This window comes from Pteropus alecto, unplaced genomic scaffold (genome assembly GCF_000325575.1).
Source record: "Pteropus alecto unplaced genomic scaffold, ASM32557v1 scaffold156, whole genome shotgun sequence".
Lineage (NCBI taxonomy): Eukaryota > Metazoa > Chordata > Mammalia > Chiroptera > Pteropodidae > Pteropus > Pteropus alecto.
The window spans coordinates 2,590,840-2,599,910 of record NW_006437746.1 but is presented as its reverse complement, the minus strand read 5'-3'; the positions used below and the strand labels follow the sequence as shown (position 1 = coordinate 2,599,910).

At 34.7% G+C, this 9,071-nt stretch overlaps 2 pseudogenes; one reads left to right on the top strand and one right to left on the bottom strand.

The window, feature by feature from the left end:
* Positions 1–223: 223 nt before the first annotated feature.
* Positions 224–342, top strand: LOC112482065 (annotated as a pseudogene).
* Positions 343–6,957: 6,615 nt separating this feature from the next.
* Positions 6,958–7,076, bottom strand: LOC112482066 (annotated as a pseudogene).
* Positions 7,077–9,071: the final 1,995 nt, after the last annotated feature.

Sequence of the window (9,071 nt, the reverse complement as noted above, 5' to 3'; positions counted from 1 at the left end):
ATTTTGTTTCCAGGTTAGTCATTTGACGTGGCCTCTTAGTGGCAACATTAGAAGTGGGTTTTATATGACCAAGGACCATGCTGAACAAAACAACACTAGATTAAATCAAGCACAAGAGAAAATGATGCAATCAAGAGACATGGTGAACACAAGATGTATGAGGCTGCAGCCCACAAAACATAAATAGAGTACACTCAAAAATAATGATAAAAAGTATAGTAAAGTCTACGGCCATGCCACCCTGAACAAGCCTGATCTCGTCTAATCTTGGAAGCTAAGTAGGGTCGGGACTGAGTAGTACTTGAATAGGAGACCACCTAGGAAGACCAAGTGCTGTAGGCGTAAAAAAAAAAAAAAATAAGAGATTGTAAACTGACAAGGTCCTTGCAATCTATGAGGTCAACCAAGGGTTGCCTCGCCTAAAAAAAAAACGTATAGTAAATATATAAACCAGTAATAGTCATTTATTATCACTATCAAGTATTATGTACTGTACATAATTGTATATGTTATACTTTTATATGACTGGCAGCCCAGTAGGTTTGTTTACACCAGCATCACCAAAGACACATAAGTAATGTGTTGTTTTACAATGTTAAAACAGCTGTTGTTTTACAATGTTAAAATAGTAATTTTTCAGCGCCATGATAATCTTATGAGACCTCTGTTGCTGACGAAATGTCGTTATGCAGCTCATGTCTGTATCTGAATAGTTTTAAATGGCTAATTTAATTTGAGTAGCTTATGACTCTTCTTATGCCTTGATGATTTATCCATTCCCTGGGCTTTAAAAGTACACCTTAATTTAAGATATATTAATCTTGATTGTTCATGTTCTCTACAGAGGCAAATTTTAAAGGTAATGTTTCCAATATAACTTACACTATTATAATTATTTTATATTATTTCTAAGGACCGTTTAAATAGCATGCTCAGTTGTGGTGGGTTTTATCTAGATGGAAGGGGGACTAGTAGGCAAAAGAGGAAGAAGAAAACTCAAAATGGAAATACGAAATACTTATTTATAACCCAAGTAAGAAACATCAGATTGTCCTGATTGAATACACACCTTACGGGAAAGATCTAAGAGCTGTGTAATTTGTTGATATCTTTGAACTTTCTCACACGATTAATAAAAACAACTGCTTTCAAAGATGGAGTGTGTGAGGCACTGACACTCTTACCAGTTCGGTTCTTTGGCTGTAACCACGGTAACTGCCTTGGGCCATCTTAAGTGAGAAGAAATGGACCTGAAGGATACCGGGGCTGGTAGAATGGATGGGAGGCTGGATACTGGGGTCGGAATAAAGGAGGACAGATCCTCAGTAGCCATCTCGTAGCAAGATGGAATTAAACCGGTTTTCTGTCTCTTTATTCCTCAGCTCGAGATAACTTCCAAGAAGGGAACAATGAAAATACCTTCCCTTCCGCTGGGCAGAGGGGTTACACCTTCAGTGACAGCCCCTCAGGACCTTATGCAGGGATTGAGAAGTAATTCCTAATAAAGGAAACTGAGCGGGGCAGATAGGAGAGGGAAATGGAAGGAAGCGCCAGACCAATGACATCTCCTGCATCCTCCTACAACACAGCTTCCGTTGGGGATCCAACACGGGCCAATGGAAATTGAAGCCCCCGCTTTATGGACAGAATTTGGGAAATGCATAATTTATGTTATTATCTCCCTCGACCTCTTTAGTCTTATGGACTTTTGGGATCATTGCTGTTCCCAGATTTAGTTTCTGGGCATCTTTGTCCTGATGACACAGACAGGCAGACAGACAGACAGACAGCTGGCCGGCTGACCAACTGACCGACCGGAAGTTGCAGAAAGTCAGTGGAGCTCCTTGGAGAAGAGCAGAACTGGAGAAGGAACTTGTAGTAATTATTATCAGACTTCTGTCAGTTGCATCCAATCATTCTTAGAATGGAAAGATTCATTTATTTTTTGGATGAAGAGAGTATTCTAAAGTTTTGTTTACAAAAACATTCTGATTTTATTGTGTATAAACGTAAAAAGAAAATGATTATTAGAAACCTTTCTAATTTAAATAGAGCATTACAGAGTATGTGATCACTGTGCCTATGGTGGTAAAGCCCAGAAAACCCCTCTAGATCCAGAAATAATAATGAAAGTTATAGGTTTATGGCTTCAATCCAGAAGAAGAGGGGCTTTAGGGCTGGCTAAATCTGGTGGCTGTGGCTCCATTTCCCTGTAATTTCCTTTTATCTGACCGTCTTTGACGTCAGCTTCACCTTTAGATCCATCGGAAATGGATGCGAAGGGTCTGGGCCTCATATCCAAGTGTGACAGAAGCCAGAGAAAACAGGTGTTATTTCTAGAAACTGCTCAAAAGCCCCAGCAAACTGTTCTTTGTATCTCTTTGACCTATATAAAGTGTCATGCTTATCCGTCAACTACTTACCTGGTCAGCCATCTTCTGTCTGAGGGGAGAGGGCATCAGCCTTTCTTGAGTTCTGGGATTTAGTGGGATTCTAGTAATGAAGCAGGAGAGAACACATGTTGGCTAAGTAACCAGCAATGTCCACTCTCATATCCCTCCAAACAATTTTAATGGCTAGATCTAATCTATTGTCAGTCACTCAGTTTGTTTCTGATTTTCCACAAGCATGTATAACCCTGTACATAATCTTTTGAGTATCTCTTGCGTTATTTCTTGCAATATAATTCTAGAAAAGAAATTGCTCAGATGAAGTATTTACATATTTTTAAACATTTGATTCATATTGCCAAATTGCCTTCAGCACAGTTATTCTATGTTACACTCCCACTGGAAGTATACAAGAATCCTATTTTCCTATGTATTCACCAGCCATAGGTATACTTCTTTTGAGTCTTCACCAATCTCATGGATGAGAGGAGACATTTCATTGTGCTTTAATTAGTAATTTTTTTTTTTACCATCAATGAATATGAATATTTTAAAATGTTTATTGGCCAGTTCTATTTCTTATAAATTGTTCATATTCTTTACCTATTTCTCTGTAAGAGTGTTGATAATTTTCATACTGATTTTAACTAGTCTATATGTTAAAGATATTATTAACACTATGGTATATATTATAAAATTTCTTAATGTTATTTTTTATATTTAAATTATAAAAATAATTTATAATCAAGTATATAAATCATTTTTGTTATATTTTTACCTTGATAATATGCTTAGAAAGGCCTTTGACTATAGATCATATAATATCCAACTATATTTTTTCTAATAACTCATTTAAATCTTTTTTGAATAGTTTTATTGAGAGATAATTCACAAACTATAAAATCCACCCGTTTACAGTGAAGTGTACAATGGTTTTTAGTGTATTAGTGCAGTTGTATAATCGCCATCATTATCTACTTTTAGAATATTTTCATCCCAAAATGATTACATTTAAATCCATGATTCATTTTGTTAATTTTTATATGTGGTGTTAGGTAGGGGTCCAACTTTGTTCTTTTACTTATGATTATCCAGTTGTCTGAGCACCATTTATTGAAAAACACTATTCTTTTTCCATTATATTATCTTGGAATTCTCATCAATTGACTCTAAATGTAATGGTTTATTTCTAGACTTTCAATTCTATTTGATTGATCTATATATCTATCTTGTTGGCGTACCCACTCTCTCGATAGCTGTATATTTATAGGAAGTTTGGAAATCAGAAAGTGTGAGTTCTCCAACTCTGTTCTTCTTTTGCGAGATAGTTAGTTATCATGAATCCCTTGTATTTCCATGTGAATTTTAGGATCAGCTTACCAGTTTCTGCAACAAAAAGGCAGCTGGAATTCTGACACCAATTACATTGAATCTATAGATCAATTTGAGGATACTGCCGTCTTAACGGTATTAAATCTTCAGACCCAAGCACATGGGATGTCTTTCTATGAATTTAGATCTTTAAAAAGGAATCCCGTTTTATGAGAAATGCCACCTTCCTTGTCAGTCCTGGCCCGCTTCCAACTTCCAGTGAAGGAGTAGAACTAGAAGAAATATGAAGCAATCTTGAGAGGCCAGGTGTAGATGGTGCTGTGGGAGGGAAGAAGTGATTCGAATCCGATATGACATTAAGTCTTGAACCAGAGCGGGCTAAGGATTAATCACTAAAAGGGACTGGAACAAGATACAATCTTCCCCTGATGTTTTTAAGGGTCAGGCAAAGAAGATTCGACATAGAATGGTTGAAGCATCATTGGAAAAAATAAATAAATATTTTTCACATTTATAATTTAGTGAGTTAAGACTTCAATCAACCTGTTTGCATAAAGATGAATAAGAGAAAAGCTCTGTTCTCAAGGAACTCATCATCTTGCCTGTACCAAATGACTTACTCAGGCTGCCTCTAGCCCTGGTGGCTTCTCTGTGCTAGTTATGTCCCCTCTTTTCTTAAGACACTTTTCTTCTATCTTCCCAACAAATTGTGATAAATTCCAAAACTACCACATCTATTACACGGACAGTGCCCCCTTTAGTGTGGTGTAGACATACACTGCACAATTGAATTCAGCAGCTGTTCTTAGGGAGGAACTTCGTGAATTTTTACATCCTGTCGTTATGGCATATGCTGATACACCCTTTATCTTGTTCTTTTAATCATCTTGTAAGTTTTTCTTCTATGTAAGATTTTAAGTTATGTGAAAATGAGGGCAATGTAGGATACGTAGTGTTTGTTTATTATTTGTAGACTTGGATCAGATAGAGCTGAATAGAAAGATATTATAAATAGTGTTTTTATCTTAAACTTTGTCGAAATTTTGCACCCATTATTTCATCTAATTTTACTGCCCTCCAAATCACATCTATTGGCAAATAGTTTTGTGTAAGTAATAGAATATTAATTGAAAGAAGCACATACTTGCTGGTACATCAGAGGGACAAAAAATAAATGACGTGATGAGCACTTCATTCACTTTATCAAAAGGTGCTGCCTCAAGAAGGACGCTATTGTACTCCTTTTGAAAAGGAATTAACACAGGCATTTGTTATTGTAAATACACTTCCATAAGTACATTTGAGGCTGTTGGCTTCTTTCAGAGATAGTAAATTGCTCATTTGTTACAATAATGTTAATACACACAACTTAACACACACATTTTATCAGACAGGAAATGAAAGAAGCTGAAGTAACAGAACACAGCTGGCTTAAGGTAATTATTTCTTGCATGTGTACTTTTCCCTAAACCCTGTCCTAATCTCTACCCAGAAATCCTTTGATGACAGTCTTGCTTTTCACTGAAGTTTTTTAACTTCAAAATAATTTCTGATTACATTTTTTCTGTGATTCTTTATGATTTACAAAAAAAGTTTGAGTTACTGCATATTGTTATTTTCTTAAAGTTTGATTTCCTGTTGATTCTTTTTCTAACCACCCAAAAAAGACACCAGACTTACTATCCTTAATGATTTTACTCCTTACATCCTAGCTTTTCTCCATTTCCAAAGCAGTTTCAACTACCTGTCATTTTTCTTATCTTGCAGCCATTGCCTTTTCCCTACTTAAGACATTCACAACACCTCCCTGCCTCTTACCCGAGTTCTGTTGTGTGAATGTTCCGTCCTTCCACTTCTCGCATCTCCCACTCCTGTGGTATTCTTTATCCTCTTGTGGTTGCATATGTGGGAAGTACACAATGATGTGTAACTGAGTGAAAGGGACATTGTCAGGGTGTATTGTGTGTACAATATGTAACAGGGTTCACAACTAACTCAAAGGGGAGTGAATGAGAGACTAGTGTTATAGGCCGACATCAGCATCCGATAATTTAATACAGAGTACGCATTAAAAAAACAAATTTATTCACATATAAACTACATGCCATAATGTTCACCCTTGAAAAGTGTCCAATTCACGATGTTTAGTATATTTGCAGTGTTGTGTCTGTCGCTACTACCAATTTCAGAACATTTCATCATCTCCCAAAGAATCTATTAGCATCTCTCCCTCCCACCAGCCTTAGGTAATCACTAACCTATTTTTTTTTTTTTTTACTTTATAGATGTACCTATTCTGTATATTTCATATAAATGCAATCACACAATAGTTGGTCTTTTGCGTCTGGCTTCTCTTAGTGTTTATCCATGTTATAACATGTATCACTACGCAATTCCTTTTTATGGCCAAATAATACTTCATTGTATGGGCATATCATATTTTATGTATCCATTTATACAGATGGTAGACATTTGGGTTCTTTCTATTTTTTCGTTATTATGAAAAAATGCTGCTGTGAACACTGATGTACGCATTTTTATTTAGACATAGCTTTCAGTTCTCTTGGGTATATACCTAGTTGTGGAATTTCTGGGTCATATAGTAACTCTATGTTGAACATTTTGAAGAATAGCAAAATCATTTTCCAAAGCAGGCACAGCATTATACATCTCCACCATTTACGAGGGTTCCAGTTTCTCCACATCCTCGGAAACACTTGTTATTATCCTTCTTTTTCATAAAAGCCACCCTGCTAGATGTGAAAGAGACTCTCATCACAGCATTGATTAGCATTTTTCTAAGTACTAATGATGTTGAACATCTTTTCCTGTGCTTGTTAGCTGTTCGTATAACTTCTGTGAAGAAACATCTGTTCAAATTCTTTGTCTATTTTTAAATTGAGTTATTTGTCTTTTTTATGTTTATTTGCAAGAGTTCTTTATAAATTCTGGATATAAGTCTCTTATCAGATAAATGACTTGCAAATGCTTTATCCATTTTTGACAAGAGCTTTATTGATGATATTATCTGCAGCCAAATTTTAAAAAATTTTTATGAATACCGATTTATTTATTTTTTCTTTTGAAAAAATATTTTATGAATGCTCCAACTTTGTTCTTTTTCAAGGTAGTTTTGACTCTTCAGGGTTCATTGCATTTTCATGTGACTGTTAGGATAACTTATCAAATACTGTAAAAAAAAAAAAAACTAGGCAACTGCAATTATTTTTTTTAACACCTACAGCACCCAGTATTCCTAAGTGGTCTCTTGTCCAAATACTAACCAGGCCCGACCCTGCTTAGCTTCCGAGATCAGACAAGATTGGGCGCTTTCAGGGTGGCGTGGCCGTAGTACAACTGCAATTTTTGTGGGAATTATTTGACTCTGTGATCAGTTTAGGAAGTAAAATGCGAAAATGAGATGTATTTCCATTTATTTAGATTTTCGTTAATTTCTTTCAGTGATATTTTGTAATTTTAAGTGTCCAAGTATTGAACTTCTTTTGTTAAATTAATTCCTAAGTATTTTATTTTTTAAGTTGTATATGGAATTGTTTTTCATTTTTTAGATCGTTCATTGCTAGAGTGTAGATATACAATTGATTTTTGCAACCTTGTATCCTCCTAACTAGATTAGTTTAGTATTAATTTTGCTCATTTTATTGTGGATTCTTTAAGATTTTTAATATACCAGATTATGGAATCTGTGAATAGAGATAGGTTTACTTTCTCCATTTCAACGTGGATGTCTGGCCTCATTGTGCTGGTTAGAACCTCTAGTGCAATGTTAAGTAGAAGTGGCAAGAGTGGACTTCCTTGTTTTATTTCTGATCTAAGGGTGAAATCATCAAATGTTTCACCGTTAAGTGGGATATCAGCTGTGAATGTTTCTTACATGTCCTTTATCAGGTTAAGGAAATCTCTTTATATTTCTAGTTTGTGGAGAGTTTTTATTTGTAAAAAGTGTTGCCTTTTGCTAAATGATTTTTCTGCATCTATTGAGATTATCTTGTGAGTTTTTTTCTTTAATCTATTAATATTGTATATTACACTGCTTAACTTTTATGTGTTAAACCAACTTCGCATTCCTGGGATAAATCCCAGTGGCTCATACTGCATATTCCTTTTCACGTGCCACTGCATATGGCTTACTACTAGTTTTCTTGTTGTCTTTTCTAGTTGTCTTTGTCTGGTTCTGGTATCATAATAATATTGGCCTCATATATTTTTTGGAGGAGTTTATAAAGGATTGGTGCTAAAACTTGTTTAAAGATTTGGTAGAATTCAGTGAAGCTATTTGAGAATGGGCTTTTCATTTTGGGGAGTTACTTTTAATTACTAATTCAACCTCTTGTTACTGGTATAATCAGATTTTTAATGTCTTCTTGAGTTAGTTTTTGTCTTCCTGGTAATTTGTCCATTTCATCTAGGTTATCTAATTTGTTGTCACACAGTTGTTCATAGTATTCTCCTATTTACTCTTTTTATTTCTGAAAGCTCAGCAGTGAAGATGCTTATTTCATTCCTGATATTAGTGATTTGAGTCTTCTCTCTTTTTTTTCCTAGTACAGTCTGGGTAATAGTTTGTCAATTTTGTCGATCTTTTCAAAGAGCCAACTTTTGGTTTCTTCGATGGTCTCTATTTTTTCCCCATTATCTATTTCATTAATTTCCACTCCAATATTTATTATTTCCTCCCTTCTGCTTGCGTTTGGTTTATTTTGCACTTATTTTTAAATTTCTTAAGGTGGAAAGTTAGGTTATTGATATAAGATATTTTTTCTTTAAAAAGTTTTTTAACAGAACTGTAATTAGCATATAACATTAGATTAGTTTCAGGTATACAACAATAATTTGATACTTGTATACACTGCTAAATGATCACTACAATAAGTCTAGTTACCATCTCTTCTTTTTAAATATAGTGAAAAGATAGTGACAGCTACACATTTCAGTCAAAGCATTACCTTTATTCTACAAATTTTGCTATCTCATACATGTTTTTGTTTTCATGTATGTCAGGTTATTTTCTAATTTCCCTTGTGATTATTTCTTCTACCCATTGCTTATTTAGGAGTGCCTTGTTTAATTCCCACAGATATGAGAATTTACCAAATTTTCTTTTATTATTGATTTCTAATTTCATTATATTGTTGTTAGAGAACAGTCCTTGTATGTTTTAAATTCTTTTAAATGTATTGAGGTTTGTTTAATGGCCCGACATAAGTAAATCTTGGAGAATGTTTCATGTGCACTTGAGAAGAAATTGTCTTCTGCTGTTGTTGGGTGGCGTGTTCTATAGATGTACATTACATCTCATTGATTCGTAGTGCTGTTCAAGTCTTTTAT